Source organism: Lissotriton vulgaris, chromosome 8, assembly GCF_964263255.1.
Source record: "Lissotriton vulgaris chromosome 8, aLisVul1.2, whole genome shotgun sequence".
NCBI lineage: Eukaryota > Metazoa > Chordata > Amphibia > Caudata > Salamandridae > Lissotriton > Lissotriton vulgaris.
Window position 1 is genome coordinate 1,383,395,353 of NC_141696.1, and position 19,470 is coordinate 1,383,414,822.

Sequence of the window (19,470 nt, forward strand, 5' to 3'; positions counted from 1 at the left end):
CTACCAAAGCCAAACAAAGTGGCCCCCAGACATGGCTGAAATATCTACTGTTAAAGGTATATTTGACAGAGCCTTTTCTGCCACCTTTAATTTGTTAATTTCTTCATGCAAGGCTATTCCTTATTCCTTTTGGGAACTTAAGCATCAAGATGTATATTACCACAGCAAACTCACCATGTGCAACATGTCACCCCAACAGGGATGTGGATGTTATTTGAAACAACGAGTTATCTAGGTGTACAATAAGGGGGTGATGCCACCTGTAAACAGTAGTTTGCCTGTTTTGCGCGCAATATTACTCGCATTATTACTCCTAATGATATGTTTTCCACTGTACGTTACCTCCGGAGAGGATTTAGAGGTGCTTGATGACGCAAACGAAGAAGTGACTGTAATTTACACTAATTTCCTGAGAGGCGCTAGTCTAAAAAATGTACATATTTTGTTTGCACCTTATTTTAAAGTAACCTGTGGATCTAAATGCTAGTTTATTGTTTTCTATACCTTTAATTGTTTTTAAAACGTGGTTAATCCTGTTTTGCGCTTTGGGTAATAAATATTCAGTAGACTGTTTAGTTTTAAGTTTATTGTTTTTAAAAAATGCTATTATCAAACAACGGTATGTTTTAGGAAAACTAAAAGTCCTAATCTGCTCGCATCCAAATAAGGTAATGCGATAATCGTCAATTGCACAAAATAAACTACTTTCATATGCACATTTAAGAATAAAGTAGATAATATTAACAGCTGCTTAGCTAATGCTTCGAATTGACTAACTTAAGAATGTACCCCCAGAAAGTATTTATTTGATGCACCTGGCACATAACAGGCTCCTGAGTCTGAACTTTGAAAGTACTCCAGATTACTCAGAGCAGTTCTGTGGTTGCTGATCAGCACCAAAACAGATTATTTACGGGCATCTGTCTCACGAGGGATGAAAGGCTGCAGCAGACATTTTACAGTTGCTTTGCTAACATCATCTAGCAGATGTACCTACTCCAGTGTTCCAAAATGCAGATTTATTTAGTATTCTAGCTTTTTTGTTTAGTTTTGCCCTGTTTTGCTTTTTTCCTTTTTTATTTCTTTTTTACTTCATCCTATTTTTCTTTCGTTCTTCTTCTATTTTGTCAATGTGTGAATTTACATGTTTTTCTACAAACTGCACGACAAAGCAGTTCTAATTTCAACCCTGAAGCAATAACATGCACACATTTTAACACCAATTAGGTTAACATGCGCATAACCATTAATATTCCAGAATTGACAAAGAGTAGTTTACTAATCTACCCCCAGTGTGAAATGTATGTGGTAAGTCTTGTGGTCATATTTCGTACGACAATGTTTAGTGCTTACCAACAGTATTTCATTCGACTTTTTAGTTTTGTGGTTTTATTTATGTCGAGATTTTGAGGTGACATTTATGAACGGATTGTGGCCCGGTATCTCTAATTTTGTGTTCCACGTTTTGCAATAGAACGGAAATATCAAGATGCACATGTTCCTGAGATGTCCCCAGAATATTTAATAGGGAGCTTGGAAGGGATTCTAGGTCACAGGGAAAGGTTAATTTGTGCCGGTGGTTGCAGGTGGTGGGCACCAGAACTCATTTTGTAGGATTAGAACGTGTTTGTCAGCATCTGACTTTGACCCAGAGAAAGGTAAAACAGGGAGACAAATATATTGAGAAAGATAGAACAGTGACAAATGAAGAAAGCAGGTGTATGGTGATTGAAGAAGGAGGCATGAGGTGTAATTGAAAATCACATATTTGGCCGTGCAGGTGGGAATAACTAAGAAAAACGTTGGGTCCCTGCACTTCTTTAAATTGTGTAAAAGAAATTAAGCACAAGAAGGTCTTAGCATTTGTTTAAGTTCATATATATGGTATTTTTCCTTTTTTTTCTCTCACCTTTTCTTATGGTTCTCCAGTTGTGACAGATGTCAGAATAGGATATCAAGAATCTGGTGCTCTGCACTCAAAGAGATGCCAGCACAAAAGACTATGTTCTCATAGTGGACACAGGTCTAGGAGAGACATTTTTCACCCTGGACAAGCCAATATCTTGGTGGTGATGATGCTTGCAGAGTTAATAAGTGAACTCATTTTAGTGTAGCAACTATTTGAGAGACCTACTAGCTACAGAGCAATGGAATCAAATATGCAAGGAGGAGAGAAGGTAATTCACATTGTCTGCTGATTATTCTCATGATCTCTATGCTTCAGCTGGTGGCGCATATACCATTTATTTTATTTACGGCATTTTTTAAAGCCTGGTATGTCACTTCGAGGTGCTGCAAGTGGTAAGAATCTGGAAATTGAGTTCATGATGGAGTTATCAACTGATCAATTCTGGGGGCTCCGGTCTGTTATTCTTCAGTTGCTTCTCACATGTGTGAAGAGTTTAGTTTAATGTTGTGCAGGACAGTTCCATCTTTGGTCCTGTTCTGATCACATGTGGTCTGGCTCTGTTCTCAAGCTCAGGGTCAATGAGTTACCATTGAGGTTCTTGCATTCCCAGCCATCTATTTCCTTCAATGACCATTGTGGGGTGAGGTTTGCTGTTGATAGCCTCAGGTTTCTTTTTGAGGCAGAGTGTGGTGCAAGTTTTCAAAGATATGCACACTTATCCTTTGCCACAAATGGAGTTGTGAAAGATCCAGAGGATTTTTAACTTGGGTGTAAATTTACTAAAACTTAGCCCTGGGTTTACATCACATTAGTGATACAAACCCAGCGCAAAGTGTTGTGTTCGGATTTACTTTCCAGCTTAAATCCTGATTTGAGTTGGAAATATCCTAAATGGTTCTGCTTTGCATCAAAGGGAGGCATTCTATGGGTGGTATATGGGCGTAGCCATACAACCACCCATGGTATTTCTCATAAAGACCTAGCTACCAAAAAAGGTAAACAGGACCGTGCATCAAAATGTATGCCTCCTTGAGACAGACAAAAGATTTGATAAAAGGTTCCAGTTTGCTGCACGCTAAAGCACACATGCAAACTGTCAAAGCATGGATTTTGTACTGGAAGGGTACCGTAGAGTACAAAACGTATGCTTGACATCACGCACACCCCCTTTCACTATTGTGCAAGCGTGTTTGCATTGGCACAAGCAAGCCAAAAGTGCATCAGCATAAGGGGAGAAAAAAACAGGACCATATCTTAGGAGAGCTAAACTCAGATTGGAGATCTTGGAAAGATTTTAGGGTGTTAGCAGTTATCAGCTGATCTAACATTTCAATGACAGGTGTTTATCATGCATTCCAATGCAGAGAAGAACCCCCTACAGTCAGTCCTGTGTAATACCAAATGGGGTGGCGAAGTGTGGAGCCTCAGACTTACATTTAAGATCCATGTGCCTTATTCCAAATCAACAGCATGGCCTTGAATACTGGGCTGTCATATAGACCTGCATTTGGATATGCCAAGAAGGCTGCAGTACCATGAGAAAAAAGGCTGTAGTCACAAGGTGTAACATTTCTCTCAAATCTATCCAGGGCTGAGGGTATCAAATAGTTGGAGGCCAGTACATCAGCTGGAGTAAGTCCTGAGCAGGGTAAAATAGACCCATAATGGGCAGGCGGAGGCAGTCAGGAGCAGTGTCCTGGTCCCAAGATGAATACCTTGATATCTAAGTCTTTATGGGAGAGGATGTATCTGTGAACCATCACAGGCAGTATCCCAAACACATAATTATAATGATGCACAGTGACCGTTTTGAGCCCTGTATTCTGCCCTACAAACACCGCTCGAGTTGGAACCGATTTCTAAAACACCTCTGGATTAGGTCATAAATGGGTGTTTATTATCTGTCACTATGTCGACCAGTTCCCTGTTAAGAACAATGCACATGCAGCTCATACCTTTTGCTCTCCATTCAGGTTGTAGCCCGAAATATTAGCCTTGGTGGTAGAGTAGGACAAAGGCATTACTTTACTTTTCTCCTGTTCAACTTACACACTGAGAACTAAGAGAAGGAGTCAAATCAAGACAATAAGGCCAGGAGTACTTGGATCTGTGATAATCATGAGGATGTCATCTGTGTAAGAGGACCTAGTCAGGACAGAACACCCCAAATCAGCATTGAGCCCCTGAAAGCTATATCTAAAGGTTCCAAAGCCCAGAGGAAAAGGACAGGGCAACATGGGCACCCCCTGTCTCTTTTTATGTGAATGGTACATTACATAAGGCACCCACACTTGATTTGTGCCATTCGAGTTTGATAAAGTAGCTCGACCTTGGAAACTAATTTTGGGCATATATCAAGCGATTTCAGTACCCAAAACATATATCCCAATTCCACCAAACCATAGGCGTTTTCGGCATTGAGGGATAGAGCCAACATTTAATGTAGATGCTGTCTGGAGCCCCGCAATAGGTGTGCAAAAGTACCTAAGTAGTTCTTGGGAGAGTGCCCAGGTACAAACCCTATATGAGAGCAATAACTCAGTGAGGGGATGGCTTGTGCAGCCTCGCAGCTAAACATTTGACCAAAAGTTTGAGGTTGATGTTTATGAAGGATATGAACCTATCTCTCCCGTAGTCAACTGATCTCTCCCCTCCTTTGACAGAAGTGTTAAAATGGCTTTATTGGCGATAGACCCAAAGACCTTGCTTCCTTAAAGAGTTAATATATAATAGGAGCTAACCAGCCTCGGCAGGTTTTAAAGAATTCACTGGGGAAACCATCTTCTCTCAGTTATTTACACGTTGGCAGGCCTGCAATGGCATTTTAATCGCAGCCAGGTTGATTAAGATAACTTTGGGGTGTGTCAGAAGACAGCCCAAGGCATCACTAATTGTTAGTATTTCTAAATTGAGACACTAGGTGAGTCAATTCAAAGCTAGCATTTTGCCAACTTTGTCCATTTGTTTGTAGTATCTCAAATTGAACTTTACTGTTGCCTTCACTGCAGCCATGGTAGAGTGGTAATTTAGGCAAAAATTCTCCGTTTCGCAACAGATGAGGATTGTGGGGTTGGAAATATCCCAACCATCAAAAGTACAAATGTGCCTTCTAACCTGTTGGGTTTTCCTCTTAGCTATACAGCTGAGTGCCTCACAATCAAGCTTCACCAGGACATCCCCACCCCCCAGAGTATTTATGCAGAATCAACAGATTGTCCATGCTCCTCCCTGTAGAGGTGTGAGTTAAGAAGGTCGTTTTCATCTGGGAGTCTATACCTTGATGCTTGTTGCATCCTCCAATATTGAATGTAGGAACGTGGTCTAAGTGGATATCAAGTAAGACTTGGAAGGGATCCAACAAGCTCTCTGGCAAAATATTAGTATGGAATGTCAGTCGGAACGGGCTCTGAAGGACCGGGTTTTAGAACCCAGTGGCGTCAGGGAGAACGCCTGATACCTTCGAGTTCCCCTGTCTTGGCAAACAGAGACACGGGATACTTCTTGATGACGTCAAAGACCAAAGTTTATTGGCTGCAACCAGGAACAGAGATCTACGAAGCACACACGGGTGGTTCGTCAGAGACTGCACAAATTCAATAAGCGGAGCATGGTCTTTTATGCCAAAAATCAAGCCTCAGGCAACATTCCAAATTTACATTCGGTGCATACAAACTGACCAATGACAGTGCAACATTTCAAAAGTAGCGTATGACGACAATCTCAGACACTCCCATTTTCCATTGTCCAGCCCACCAGAAATGACCAGGCAAATTCCAGGTTTCCTGTTCGATCAGGCCGGACAAACCCATCATAAAACCTTCAACCCAAATCAATGGGTATGTTGTAAAGGAAAGGCAGAAACAGATGAGAAAGGAGATAGAAAGGTGGGAGCAGTGTACCATAAACTCGGGCACATCCTGCTCTTTGATCTTTATCAGACCAGCTGCTGAACAAGGAACTGGCTCAACGAAGCCAGCCTCGTGCAAAGAGTCAGTTCGGCCAGGTCACCCAGAAGTCAGCTAAGGCGTACGTGTCTCAAGGACTTTTTCGGCCACGGTTATCGGGCCTATGTTAGGGCAACCACACAAAATGGCTGCCGCATACAAAATGGAACCCGGAGGTTCAAACTAAATCCTTAAATACAGAGTGTTCTCCTATATCGATTCATACGAAAACACTCAGACACGCTACACTCGCCATTTGCGGTCTGCTGACACCAAAATCATCCATTTCCGGCGATCTTTATTGGACGGGTTCGGAACCAACGAACCCAGTTCGCAAACCACGGAACCACAGGCCCTCCTTTTGCCCTTACATATGCAACAGACCCAAACCCATGTTAATCTGAATCTGGATCTATATTCATCAGATCATCGATTTGTTGCTGTAGCATCATCCTATTGCTTAGTACCTCTCTCTGGACAGGTCTCCTTGCACACGAGGTAGCACAGAGGCCACAAATAGCAGGAGCACACTGTACACAGAGACAGAACATAAAAAGGATTGCTAAGACCATCCCAATGACCATCAAAATCTTCCAACCCCAAGTGGATATCAATCCCCTTAACCATCCCATCAAAGACCAATCTCCTTTGTCCAGATGGACAGAATCGGAGATCTTATGCAATTTGGAAATGGCCTGGAAGACTGATGGAGCATTGTCTGGAATGAAAACGCAGCAGCTCGATTGAATCAGCTTGCAAACTCCACCTCGATCTGCTAGAATAACGTCAAGGGCAACTCTATTCTGAAGTGTCATGAGTCTATCCGACTGAAGCTCAGCAGTCAAGTTACCAAGGGCACCGGCAGTTTCGACTATGGTGGACTCAATCACTCTCGTCAACTGGCGAATATTCCTACTGTTAGCCATAGGTCCCCAGAACGGCAGAAAACCCTTAAAGAAATCTCCCAGTTCTTGTCCTGCAGTGTCTTCTTGACTAAAGACACCTCTAGCAACTCTCGTCTTATGGTAATCTGCCGCAGCTGTAAAAGTGGGAGGCAACAGAAAGGAAACAAAACATGTGCCCGAGAAGTCGGGGGGCAACCATGTATACGCTTTGTCATAGCAAACGAAGTAGGTACCCTTAGCAGCTAAGAACGCGGGGAAGACTGAGATGCAAATACATAAGTCTCAGCGCAAACACTCTTCCCTATCGCCTTCGGATTCTTGCCATTGCCCTGCAGACAACAGTGACCCTGATGGGGCACTATCCAAATCGGTGGAGAACTTTTCGCTCGCTGGTTAACACTCAGACTGACTCCATATCCAGTAACGTTCCAACCAATGTAAGCCAGTGTCTCATCTCTCGGAATAGTCTCATACGAGATAATCCCTCTAATCATGTCGACAATGCCTTTAACTATCGCGCTATTCTTTGGGTTGTCTTTCAACGAACGTTGGCGGTAAACACTATGGGCATAGATAAACATCGTTCTGTAAGCCCAAATCGAGCCATTTAAACTAAAGGGCAAAACAAAATAGGGAATACCCTTATCGGTTGTATGAGGCATCAAACCACAAATCCAGCAGTTTGTCGTATTCATCACTAACTGGTGTTGGTGCAAAAGCTGGATGAAGGAATTGTTAGCAAATTCCAATCGTCTAACTACCTCATGCTCAGGCAAAGGATGAAAAGAATGAGAAGAAATAGTAGGTGAAGGTGTAGGTTGCACAGAGGGATTAAACGTCATTTTAAAAACAAAGGTTACATAACCAGCTATAAATATCACAAATCTCAATAGTAAAAATAAACATGGTATCAAAAAACTTTTCTTCGATATTATTTTACATATCCGTTTTCTTAAAGTCAGTGTCTGTACAGGTCTCTCCAACTCAAAGAAATCCATCCTAAACTAAATATGCTGCCCGCTGTGGTTGGTTGATTCTGCTCAGGAGTGCCTCTGCTAACCGAGGAAGGCTGCCTTGAGCCAACAGAACCCTCGACCTAGTGTCTCAGGCTTGCACTCCCAAGACTGGTGGCAACCGCGACCCTAGCAGCGAGAACCGGATGGCGGTTCAAGAAAAACAAAAATGAGTAGATCCTTGGTGGAGAGTTAACCTGCAAACAGAAAAAATCATCAAACTTTATTAGTCTTTATTATTTGTCCGTAACTCTCGATCTCAAATTATAGCGATTCTTTCCAGCTAATTCTTGATCAGCAAACAAAAGGTGAGGCTCTGTAGTGTCCAATCGATCTGCAGGAGGTACTGATGCTTGCAGAATCCTGTCACTCTCTTTTTCTGAGTTCGTTCCAATCAGTCGAGCATCGCTGAACGGTATAAACCATGGGACAACTTCTGTTTCAGAGTCTGCAAGTCCCTCCTGGACCCACTTATCGTATGGCAAGGGCAAAGGTGCCCTCTTGGTATGGGATCCGTGGATCCAGTTGCGCTTGCCTTGCACTCGGACCGCAGACCTCGTTGACAGGAGTACTTGATAGGGCCCCGTCCAGCGGGGCTGTTCGTTCTTGGTCCGCTGGAAGTTACGTACAAACACCCAAGACCCAGGTTCAATAGAGAGGCCTGGATCTTCTGCAGCTTGCGGAAGGCTGTCATGCACCTGTTGGCGTAAAACACTCATTTTAGTTGTCAGTTCACACAAGTAATCAAGCAACACAGGATACTCGAGGTCTCTGAACCTCGTTGGTCTTGGTATGCCCCAAATGTTCGCTGGGCGACCAAACACAACCTCATACGGACTCAAACCCATTCGCGAATGCACAGTCATTCTTGTGGACAGAAGTGCTAATGGCAAGGCGTCTGGCCATTGTAAACCAGTGCTCTCTTGGATTTTGGCCAGTTTTAACTTAAGAGTGCCATTATAGCACTCGACTAAACCAGCTGATTGGGGGTGATTTGCAGCGTGGAATTTCTGCCTAATCCCGAGACCCTCACACACTCTCTTCACATAACTTGACCCACAAATTCACTTCCATTATCACTCCAGGTAATTCTCGGCATTCCGAATCTCGGGAAAAAGTCTTTTATCAAGGCCTTCGCTGTGGACAAAGCAGTATTGTCCTTAAGGGGGTAAGCTTCTACCCATCTAGAAAAAGAGCAAACAACCACTAACACATATTTCAAGTTGTTGCATCTCTCCATATGGATAAAATCTAGCTGCAAAGCCTCGAACGGATACGTAGGAGGAGCAAAATGACCAGCTGGTGTTGGAGTTCCCTTACCAGGATTATGCATCAAACACACCATACAGTTCTTGACCAAATTCTCTGCGCATTTGGGGATTCTCACATTCTGCCAAACCGGAGCCAACAACTTGCAAATCCCTTTCACACTAATATGTGTCCTTCCATGGGCCATTGTAACAACTGGAAGCACATACGCGTTAGGCAACAACCCTCTCTGATGCTCTGACAAATCAGTCCAACAACCATTCGAATCCAATCTACCCTTACTTTCTCTCCATTCATCCAACTCTTTCTCTGTGGCCTCACCCTGAATGGATTTCACGCTCTCAATGGTATCTTCACACATACTCTTCTCTGGAACCCATCTCACCGGACCCGCAACATACATTCGACTCATCACGTTTCTAGCAGTTTCTTTCGCAACTTCATCCGCAAACGCATTACCACGACCAACATCATCCGTAACCTTTTTATGGGCACTGTATTTCACAATCGCTACTTGCAATGGTAACGTAAGAGATTCAAGAAGTTCATTCACCAGTTGTCCATGTTGTATCTTCGTCCCATGAGATGTCAAAAATCCACGTTCACGCCACAAACGTCTAAAGCTATGAGCCACACCAAACGAATACTGACTATCCTTGTACACATTCACTAGTTTTCCTCTCGCCAACACACATGCTCTCGTAAGTGCGATCAATTCAGCTGCTTGTGCTGAGTTATGTGGGATACGTGCAGCTTCAACAACCATATGCAAAGTCGTCACAGCATATGCTGCAGTCGTAGCACCATTCGGCAACTTAAAGCACGAACCATCAACCCACAAAGCATCATCACAGTCAGGAAGAGGAGTGTCCCTAAGATCTACTCTCCCTTTTGTCTCTTCTTCGGTTCTTAGAAAAAAATTGTGCTGTTCTTCACTATCGTCTTCTGTCTCAAGCAAAATTGGCAACAATGTAGCTGGGTTTAAGGTATTACACCTTTTTATGTGCACATGACTCGCTAACAATGTAAGCTCATACCCTGACAACCGAGCACTAGTTAAGTGCTGTGTCTTAGTACGATTCAACAAGGTATCCACTGCATGTGGAACCATGACCACTAATGTGTTATCCATAACCAAACCAGCAGATTGTCGAATTGACACAGCCGCTGCCGCTGTAGCTCTCAAGCAACTCGGCAACGCTCTAGCTACAGGATCCAAAGTCGACGAAAAGTACACACATGGGCGCTGCTTATCGCCAAACTGCTGAGTCAAAACCGACAATGCACATCCCTCTCTCTCGTGGACATACAATGTGAAAGGCTTACTGTAGTCGGGAGTACCCAACACAGGAGCCGAACACAAAGCACTACGTAATTCAGAGAAGCTCTTCCGACATTCGTCAGTCCAAGGAATAGGATTTGGAGTATCCTTAACAGTAAGAGCTATCAAAGGCTTCGCTAGCAAGGAAAAATTAGGGATCCACTGTCTACAGTACGACGTAATACCCAAAAACGCACGTACTTCTCTCTGTGTCGTAGGAACACTCATTTTCGCAATATCCTGAATTCTTTCTGGGGTCAGTTTCATTCCCTCCTTCGATAAGAGGTGTCCTAGATAGGTAACTTCTTGTCGACAGAATTGCAACTTCGAGAGAAAAACTTTATGATGACAATCAGATAAATGTCGCAATAAAGACAAGGTGGCATCCTTGCAAATCTCCTCAGTATCGGCGGCAACTAACAAATCATCAACATACTGGATAAGGGCTGCACCTTCAGGTAAAACCAACAAATCAAGTTGTGTCTTTAAAGCTTGACTGTAAATCGATGGACTCTCACAATAGCCTTGAGGAGCGCGTTTAAAGAGAAAACTTCGTCCTCCTAAAGAGAATCCGAAGATATCCCTACTCTCCATGGCAATCGGGATGCTAAAGAAAGCATTCTTCAAGTCGATCACCGAAAACCAGGTGGCAGAAGCCGGAATCAAAGTCAATAATGCAGTAATGTCAGACACAACAGGAAATCGTGGAACAACAATCTTGTTCACTTCACGAAGATCAATGACAAATCTATATACAGGAGGCTGTGAAGGATCAGTTCTCTTCAGAACCGGCAAAACAGGACTATTGCACACATTACCTCGCGTCTCTTCGATGACACCCTTGTCGATCAGATCATAAATAATCGATAAAAGCGCACGCTCACCATCACTCGAGATACGATACTGCGGAATGCGTGGTAACTTAGCATTCGCCTTCAGTGTCACAACATATGGGGGAATATCTAACAGGCCCACATCATTCGGACCCGTAGCCCACAGTGAATCTGGTAACAAAGACAATTCTGATGGAAGACAATCTTTCGATATATACATCGGAGAGATCACACTCTCACCCAAAGTAAGATGTACTCCTGACGGAGAACAGTACAAAGTCGCATACAATCTCTTTAACAAGTCCAATCCCAGCAAATTCTCATTACAACCTGTAGTCAAAAGAAGGGGTGCTTCAAACCTACGAGGACCAACAGAAAGGGGCAATGGAGCAGAAATCGGATTCGTAACGGAGACGCCAGAAAAACCTACAGAAACATTATTAAAGCCAGACAAAGGTGCGCCAGGGAGTTTAGAATGCATAATCGAACTCTTCATAGCACCAGTGTCTAGCAGAAAAGGCTCTGACACACCTGATGCAATCACCTCAACATAAGGTCCGCTCTGATCTGCTGGAACTGAAACAAATCCCTCTCTTTGTCCATGGCTGTCCTAACAATCATTACCATGTGCTTCATCACCCTCAACATAGTAATCATCTACATAGTACTGTGCTGTCCTACCAGACGAATTCTGCTGTTGGTCAAAACTATTCATCGAATTCTGCGGAGGCAAAGGGCGCGCGTTCTGCCCGCGACCTCTTCCTCTAGGTGCTTGCTGAGCACCTCTACCCCTCACACCAGGAGCACTATTCCCTCGTTGTAGCAAAACCGGACAACTATTCTTGTAATGACCTTCTTCCTTACAATACGCACACTGATTAGGGCCATACGGAAAACGCTGTTGAGGAGTCTCGTCCCTTTGCGAGTTCCTCAAATACTGTTGAGGTTGCTGATAATCACGCTGATTATTAACGCGGGGTGGATAAGCTTGTTGTAGAAAAACTTTAGTCTTCAATTCCTTAGTCTTCTTGTCCGCTTTCTCTAACTCATCCTTACGTCTATTCTCATAGTACTGAGCCGTAGCTAAAATCTGCGCTGATGTAGAAACAGGCCAAGCACTCTCAGAATCCTTCAACTTAGTGCATAACTCAGGAAGAAGATTGTGTACAAACTTATCGACAAACAACCTCTGACCACCCTCGGTAGCCATATCCTGCCCACTATGATCGACAAAAGTTTCTTCGAAACGTGGGAAAAACTCTGACACAGTCTCATCTTTCTTCTGCTTACATGCAGACAAGTTGCTCCAATTAACATGTACTTCAGGCATCAGAGTCTTCATAAAAGTAATAATCCTACCAGGAAGTTCTGTAATGATATTTTCAGGCTTAGCACCTCCAACTTGTCTATCATTTGCAGCAACAAGATTCGCCCACGAATCACCCAATTCATTATCATGATCCTTATGTCGAATGACATTCCAGATGGGCTGTGGAACAACATTCCCAAACAACATATCTATGTCCGCCAAATTCATGACGCACAAACTCACAGTTTGCGCAAGCTCTTTATAATACCCCGCTGGATTTTTCCGCGAATCAGGCAAAGTCTGCTTAAGCGCTAAAACTTCTGCACGCTTCCATGAAACATATACCCACACTCGCTGGAAATGCGCAATAACAGGTGGAACAGCATTCGCATCAGCAGGTCTCCAAACCGGAGGAACCTCTCGCATCGGATACTGACGCGCTTTTCTCCCAACTGACAAATCAGGCTCAAGCAATCGTTCAGAAGAGGCATTATTTCGAAATGACAATAACGTCAACACCGCTCTCTCGATGTCGAGAAGATTCACAATCGTTCCCTTCGCAAACTCGGAACGCAATCGGAACAACTCTTCAGGAGCTTTACCCACCTCGTCCGTCCATTGTTCATGGAGGAACGCACACATGATCTCAAAAACATACCGTTGCTTTGGCGCTTCCCATTGCCGAAAAACATCCATGATACCTTCAAGATCGTACTGGGACGCATACGTAACCCATCTACGCGCCATGTGATCTAAAACCACTCGTTCATCCGTATCAGGCAGTTGACTACGCAACTGTCTACGCTCACTCACAGGAGACATACCCAATTGTCCCAACCAAGGAGTCAGAAAACCAGAAAAAGCAGCGGTCATCCGCTGTCTAGGAGAAGGAGTAGTCTGAAGAACAAGGGAAGACGAAACAGTAGTAGAAGAATCCAAAGTCGGAACAGGCATAAAAGTAGTAGGGACAGGCATAGAAGCCGCAGTCGTAGGAAAGGGCAAAGTTGGCGGCCCCTGAGAAGGCTGCGCCAAAGGAACAGTAGCCAACGGAGAATCACAGGAGGCAAAACAACCGGCAGTTGCACAGCCACGACTGGTGGCGGTGGTGCCGTAGCATTCTGCACATAAGGTGGCGGTGAATTTAACAGATGCGACATTAAAGGATCTTTCGTAAGATCTTTCTCGTCGTCTTTCTGCTCTTTAGGCGGCAAGACTGGGTAGCATCTATCTACCGCTAACTTCCTCACTCTAAGCATCTGTTCACTTTCTTGTTCTTCTTCATTATCTCTATATGCAACGGCAGGTTGCACCATTGACATACCTCGTTCTCGCTTATTCTTTTTCGCTAATTTCACTTCTTTCTGTTTGGCTTCTTTGCACCATATGCGGAAAGAGTCAAACATCGCCGGCCGGGCTTTCTTCTTGAACAACTTCACCTCGAGGTTATCTAGAATTTCAGTTTCAAAAGTACCGTAACCGGGCCACCGTAGGACACCATCATTCTTCATATATTTTACCCAGATCTCAATATAGCTAATAGGGCCCACACCATGTTTCACATACAACTCGTATGTAGGAGTTCCGATCGGAGGAACCGGACACGAATCCTCTAACCCGGAGTCCCTCGATATACCACAACTAAACAAGTTTCTAAAACTGCTAAAACCAGGCATCTTGCTCACTAGTCTAGCTTCAAACAACAAGGGGAATCTAGAAACGATAGTCTCGTGAATACACGAATCCCTTGGCTTTGGGGCCTGCAGGTACCAAATCAAAGCTATCCACTAAAGGATACAAAACAAACTAAGGACAGGGAGACGCTCCGCTTATACTTGACTGAAATGTCGATGGCGTGACCACAAGACCCGTCAATCGTCTCGCTCTACAAACGACAGGGCGACAGTCAGGGCAGCAGTCCTTCGTAGCCGTCGGAAAGCGGGAAACCTCGCAGCAAAGACTTTCGGACCACGGCGACATGCAGGGGTCGATGAAGTGGCTGGCCTTCCTCCAGAATTTTCACACGAAGCTTCTCACGAACCTCTGGCTTGGACCGGTACCGCTGAAGTCGCCCTACGTTGGGCGCCAACTGAAGGACCGGGTTTTAGAACCCAGTGGCGTCAGGGAGAACGCCTGATACCTTCGAGTTCCCCTGTCTTGGCAAACAGAGACACGGGATACTTCTTGATGACGTCAAAGACCAAAGTTTATTGGCTGCAACCAGGAACAGAGATCTACGAAGCACACACGGGTGGTTCGTCAGAGACTGCACAAATTCAATAAGCGGAGCATGGTCTTTTATGCCAAAAATCAAGCCTCAGGCAACATTCCAAATTTATATTCGGTGCATACAAACTGACCAATGACAGTGCACCATTTCAAAAGTAGCATATGACGACAATCTCAGACACTCCCATTTTCCGTTGTCCAGCCCACCAGAAATGACCATGCGAATTCCAGGTTTCCTGTTCGATCAGGCCGGACAAACCCATCATAAAACCTTCAACCCAAATCAATGATTATGTCGTAAAGGAAGGCCAGAAACAGATGAGAAAGGAGATAGAAAAGTGGGAGCAGTGTACCATAAACTCAGGCACGTCCTGCTCTTTGATCTTTATCAGACCAGCTGCTGAACAAGGAACTGGCTCAACGAAGTCAGCCTCGGGCAAAGAGTCAGTTCGGCCAGGTCACCCAGAAGTCAGCTAAGGCGTACGTGTCTCAAGGACTTGTTCGGCCACGGTTATCGGGCCTATGTTAGGGCAACCACACAAAATGGCTGCCGCATACAAAATGGAACCCGGAGGTTCAAACTAAATCCTTAAATACAGAGTGTTCTCCTACATCGATTCATACGAAAACACTCAGACACGCTACACTCGCCATTTGCGGTCTGCTGACACCAAAATCGTCCATTTCCGACGATCTTTATTGGACGGGTTCGGAACCAACGAACCCAGTTCGCGAACCACGGAACCACAGCTCTCTAATCAGAAGATATTGAAATGGTTAGTCTTTATGTGAGAGATGAGGGAGTGCACCAAACATGAACTAGGTTGTGGTCAGGCATTATTTCACCCAGAATTGCTCTATCTGAAGTATTGAACTCATCTGTGGTACTAGTCCTCTCAGTGATCAGGACCAGAGCAACGTTCCAGTCACCCTTGATGATGGCATGCTTTGAAAGCAATCTAGATATTTGTGTGAAGAACTTAGCCTTACTGAGGCCTTACTGATGTTAGGGGGCATAAACCGATTCCAATACCAGTGTCTGTCGAGTCAGTCTTAGTTTTATGAAAATAAAGCTAACCTTGGGGTCGGTCTAAGTCTTATGGATTTTTGTTTGTAAAATTCCTACAGATCAGGGCCACTCCCTGTCATCTTCTAGAGCACTTAGGGCTGCAGTCTTATCAGTGTCACAAGGGGCAATAGATAAATGCAGTCATAATGGTTCACCCAGAACACATTTAAAACAAGATACTAGATAAAAATAGGAAAATTACTGTCACCAGTATGATTCAGAACATTCATAAACACATTTTGAGCAGCAGGTTCCAGTTAAAACAACCGATGTATTTACATCAAAACTGCATCTTCAACTAGATACTAGAATATTTAGGTGCAAAATAACCCCCATGTGAGAAAACCACAACCAGACTGTTAATAAGCAGTGTAGTGAAACAAAAAGGTATGTATTATGTTGTGATGCAGGTTTGCAATAAAGCGCCGGGACACTCTTCGAGTAGCCGTGCGCTATACAAGATAAAAAATAACATAACATAACATAACATACATTATTATACAAACAGCTGCATTTGTTTTTTTACTCAATTAAAACAAGTCTATAGTTGCCTGTATACAAATGACTTATGAAGTGTCAGGCAGTTTGTTTATTATGGGTTTTGATGATGGTTCGACCCTTTATTGAATACAAGGGCCTCTTCAAGACTTTTCATTGCCTGCAGGACCTATGGAAATGCAGAACACAAAGTGAGGGTGGGGAACCTGCAGTAAGGATAAACCCACTCAAATGGATAAGTATGGCAAATACCTACTATTGCATAGAGAAAATGAAACGCTTATGCAAGCAGAGTGATGAAATAATCAACAGTGTCTAGGAATAAAATGGCTACTCACAGGTGAGATGCCTGGCGATGATACAATAAATGGACAAATTAACCAAGGAAATGCAATACATCCGATTAGAAACCCAAAGTTGGGATTTTATAGGACCCACCAGTGAGATGGGAGCAAAAGGCTTCAAAAACCATAACTGGGCTATGTCCAGCAGGAATAAAGCCTTCAACCCTTATTTACCACGAGAGAGGGGGAGACGAGCAGAAGCAACGTACCATCACTGTCCGTGAAGCAGAATCCTAAATGGCACCCTAACACTTAATCGGGCGGCTTATAAAAAACAAGGCTGGCAACGCATTGAATTCCAAATATTAACATTAACTGATCGTTTCAGCCCTGCTTTGACAACCAATATAACATCCCTTCAATCAGGATCCTTCTCTATTCCCTGCTGTAATGCAATTGCGTTCCAGGCCTCCCTTTGATCCACTATCAGTCAATGTTTGGAACGCAATGTGTTCCAGGCCTCGTTCTCGTAAGCTATTGGTGTCATAGAGAGATACCTAATAGTCATTATACAGAGCAGGAGTAGCAGTCAGCTTGTGGGAAGGGCTAGTACACAGATGGAGGCGAGGATAGGACAGGCTGTCTACTGTGATCCAAGCGATCTGATGGAAGAGTCCAAGGGAGAGCCCAACAATACTGTGCAAGGGCAACATGAGGTCCTACTGGGACCCTGGCGTTGTGTGTATACAGCACTGTGTGGCAGGCATAAGAAAATTACTTAGTCTAAGACCCTAAAAATACATTATTGAACCCTTGAAGCTCTTTTCTAACTGCCAGGGCATCCCCAGGGTTCATTCAAGGTGAAAGAATGTGTATAGAGGGATAACTCAAAAACGCCTTTGGAGAACAGGCTGAAAGAGGAAAGGAGCATGGAGATTGTTTTTCTTTTCATGGCTAAGCATGTGACGGCAGGATATATAGTCCATGGCCCATTGGTCCACCATGTGTGGAGGGGGAACTGTATGGTGGATGGCTGGCAATGGGAGACTAACCCTCATGGTTCACAGAAGAGAGAAAACATGTGACCAGGAAGAAGGAGCGAACAAATCAAAAGGCAGTAGAGCAATGTCAGCAAATTAAGTGTCACAATCCCCTCCTGTGACCTCTCTGTCACAACCCCTCCCTGCGCCCCCAACGTAGTGTCTAGCGCTCAGGGCTCATGTTGCTTTAACCCATTGCCGAAACACCGGTGCAAGCAGGCAGAAAGGGTCTGGAGGAAGTCCTACTCCGAGACTGCAAAATCCTTATACAAATCAGCACTGTAGGAATATAAAGCCCAGATTAAATGCGCCAAAGCGAAATATTTTGAGGTCACGCTGACGCAAGCAACTAATAAAGCGCAGACTCTGTTAAAATAGTAAATGACCTCTCTAGGCCTGCTTCCGTGGCCAATAACATCCCAGCCTCACAATCCCTTTGCGATTCCTTAGCTAAGGCATTTGAGGATAAAATTGCCAATATCTTGAGTGCTTTCACTACTCCAGGCACGCCCGGCCTCCGGACTCTGGATGTCCCTGTATCCTCTCTTACTTTAGCTGATTTGGAAGAACAGACAGCTCATCGTCGGTTGGAAAGTTTTACTCTTCCTCCATTCGATGAGTTCTGTACATTAGCAAATGGGGTTTCTTCTGGCTCTCCTCTGGACCAACTTCCCCACAAATATTGGAAATCCTTTCAGGAAGAACTCTTTCAACCTCTATATTCCATCTGTCATCAGTCCTTTAGCACTGCCACGGTTCCTGACAGCTGGAAGCTAGCGGTGGTCTCCCCTCTCCTAAAGAAACCTACACTTGACCCCACCTGTCTGTCTAACTATCGGCCAATCTCATTGCTTCCTTTTCCAGTCAAGATCATGGAAAAACTTGTGACCCGGTCTCTATCCAGCTTTTTGGAAAGTAACATCTGTCTGGATGTGGCCCAGTTCGGCTTCCGGCCAGCCCATGGTACGGAGTCAGCGCTGGTGATCGTGTTGGACACCCTTTGATCTCGGGTCGACAATGGTCGAGCAGCCTTTCTAGTGCTGCTCGATATGTCGGCGGCGTTCGACACGGTCAGCCACTCCATTCTTATCAACAGGCTGGAGGAGGCCGGGGTAGTAGGTTTGGCATGGGACTGTCTGATTTCCTATCTCCAGAACAGGCACCAGGTGGTGGCACTACCACCTTTTCGATCAGGCAGTAGGAGAGTCGGACAGGGTGTCCCTCAGGGGTCTGCGATCAGCCCCATCCTGTTCAATCTGTATCTGTGTCCCCTGATAAGATTGATCAAATCCTTCGGCATCTCAGTGATTAATTATGCCGACGACACCCAGCTCATCTTCTCCCTCGAAGGAGAAGATGCGGTGTCTACAGAGACTTTCCATCGCTGTATGACCGCCACTGTTGACTGGTTGAGAAACAACTCCCTCCAATTTAATGGCTCCAAGACCGAGGTACTCCATCGCTCCACAGACCGCGTCCCGCGCCCGTTGCCGACTGATCTCTGGCCTTCTTCCTCCTTGGGCAATGTGGCGGCGACGGACTCTGCCCGCAACCTCGGAGTCATGTTTAACTCTAACCTCCAGCTGGACGGTTTTGTTAATAAAACCATTTCCACTTGCATGCTGCTACTCCGTACTCTGCGGAAAATTCTCCCCCTGCTTCCACTCCAGGCTAGACCAGAGGTGGTGCGTGGCATTATCCTTAGCAGGATAGATTATTGTAATGCACTGCTTCTGGGGGCACCTGGCACTTTGATCAATAAGCTGCAGCGCATTAAAAACATGGCTGCAAAGCTGGCTCTTTCTAGGCCGGGTGCTGCCTCCTCCTCCCTTGCACTTAAAGACCTTCAC